Genomic DNA, 2,655 nt, shown 5'->3' on the forward strand with positions numbered 1-2,655 from the left:
AGTTTTTTAAACTTTGAAATGATCTGAAAGTTTTCAAAAATTATACAAATAGCCCAAAATATGTTTCGGACTGTTTTTCTCATTTTCAAAACAAGAAATGATTTAAAAACAGTTTAAAAATATCAAAACCACGCTTTCGAATCATTTCCGTGCTTCAATTCCAAACATTCTTAATTAAATCAAATGAAAATGAAATGTGGTGTGGGTGGGGCCCACAAACAGCCACACAAGATTCCGTGCATTATAACAAGTTAATTAAGAGCTCAATATGATAAAGAAATAATAATAATTAAGGGCTAAATAAGGCCCCAGCCCCCAATCCACTCGCCCGATGTAGATCCTGTTGACTGAGTCGCCGGCCGTCATTTTCTTTTTTTTATCAGCGCCCATTCACATACACTAACCCCTTAAATCTTAAATTCTAAGTTAGTAGGCATACATGTCGGCCAAATTTTTATTTTTATTTTTATATTTTTTTATAATAATTTAAAATTTTTATTATTTTAATTATACTTCTACACCTTTTTTTTTGAGTTAATTTAATTTATATATTTTTATATATAAAAAAATAAAATAAAATAATAAAATATATACTCTGTTCATATCAAAATATAAAAGTTAAATTGACTCGAAAATATAAATTGAAGAGTGTAATCAAAATAATGAAGAGTTTGGCTTGTTATATAAAAAAATATTAAAATATAGAAAGTTAAATTAATTAAAAAATTACAGTTACACGGGTATAATTAAAATAATAAAAAAATTAAATAGATATATAAAAAAGTAAAAATATAGATTTAACATATCTATATTATTACTAATTAAAAAATTACAGTCATGAATTGTCATCTTGAAGAACTGTTACACAAAATTAATCAAAATTAAAGCAATTAGTCGTAGGAGTGTGTAATCGATATTGATGGGACCGAAGTTGTCTCAAATTGAGATTGAAAAACTTATAATTGAAATATCTAAGATGGGACTAATAATATGGTCTAGTTTAGTCTGAACTGCCTCAAATAAGTTCAAAATAAATTAATTTTATCTATGTTTAATACAATTGGTTATAAATTCAATTTAACGCACTCTAAAATCAAAATAACCAAATAAATAAATCTAAATTGAGTAAATTGTCAACTCCGCCTCATTGAGGAAAGGGAGTAGTGACTTTCATATACACTGGACAAGCTCTTACCGACATTGAATAATATTTTGATTAAATCAAGAAATTATCAATTCAACTTAGTTTGATCTGATTTTCAAATTTAATATTTTTAATTATTTTGATTTAGTTAGATTTTTTATTAAAAAATAAAAATAATCCAACCGAGTAAAATATCAAAAACCACGTTGTTTGAAGACTTTGTTATTTTGATTTTTTTTATTTTTTCAATTTAAAAATTTATCCAATCAATTCGGTCCAATTTTTAATATCTCAATCTCATAGTTCTTACCACTTAAAAGTTGATGGTCCTTCTTAACCGAAAAAAAAAAAAAAATCGGGCATCTCAGTGGAGGCCACTGCCCCACGCATGACTCAATCTGCCCAACGCATGACCCATCTGCGTGGAGGCCACTGCCCCACGCATGACTTAGCTATTTTTTTTAGGATAATATTTCTTGTTTAATTTTGCTATATATTACAATAAATATACAATCCTAACTCTAATGTATATATCGATCATATTTCGGGTTTATCCAAGAAGGTAAGTTTCAAGCTTATTTCAAAAAGCTAGAATAAAAACTCGAAATAGGGGTGTTCAAATTTTGATTTACACCAGATGATATTGAAAAATCTAATTTGATTCGAGATTAAATAAGTTTAATTTAATTTTGGGTTCAAAAAATTTTAAAAATTGGCATTCAGTTCGATCCCAATTTTGAATTGAAGACTAAACAAATATAGTTATATAAACGCAACATACATACGTTGTCATATGTTAATTTGACTTATTTGGATTGAACTGAACTAGTCTAGTGCTACCCTTATTTAATTAGACTTTTAATCTAAATTTTTGATTAATTTTAATTTTAATTCTAATTTTAATTTGATTCGATTTAGAGTCGATCTGAATTAAATTCCAAAAAGAATATCAAAATTGTTTAGTTTAATATGGTGAAACATTTATGGCAACATTTTGTGAATAAAACTCTCTCAAAGACTTTGTTGCCTCCCATTTTGGCCAAGCAACCAAACTAGAGTGCTAGTTGTGGTATCAATTAGATAGATTAAAAGAAGAAAGAAAGAAAGAAAAAATAAATAAATAATAGAGATTAGCATTTGTTGATGGTTGCGACATTTTAATTGTGTCTAAGTTTAAATTTTTTTATTATAATTTAATATTTTAAAAAAATAAAATAAAGAGTAATAAACATATTAGTGCGAGAGGTTCTTATCTATCGAGATCTTATACCTTATATAAAGTTCAGCTTGTAATAGTCAAGTGAAACCTTTAAATTTTGGATAAAAAAATTAACGTGAATAATTTTTATTAATTAACAAAAAAAAAATTAATAAAACACGTATCACATCTTAATCACAAAAATAAATATCATAATTTGACTTACAAAATACGTAATATGTCGCTATTCGCTCTCCTTTCAAATAAAAATATAATTTGAAGATGTGACTTCCCCACACTAACTAACAATCCT

Source organism: Diospyros lotus, chromosome 11 (assembly GCF_014633365.1).
Source record: "Diospyros lotus cultivar Yz01 chromosome 11, ASM1463336v1, whole genome shotgun sequence".
In the NCBI taxonomy this organism is placed as follows: Eukaryota; Viridiplantae; Streptophyta; class Magnoliopsida; order Ericales; family Ebenaceae; genus Diospyros; species Diospyros lotus.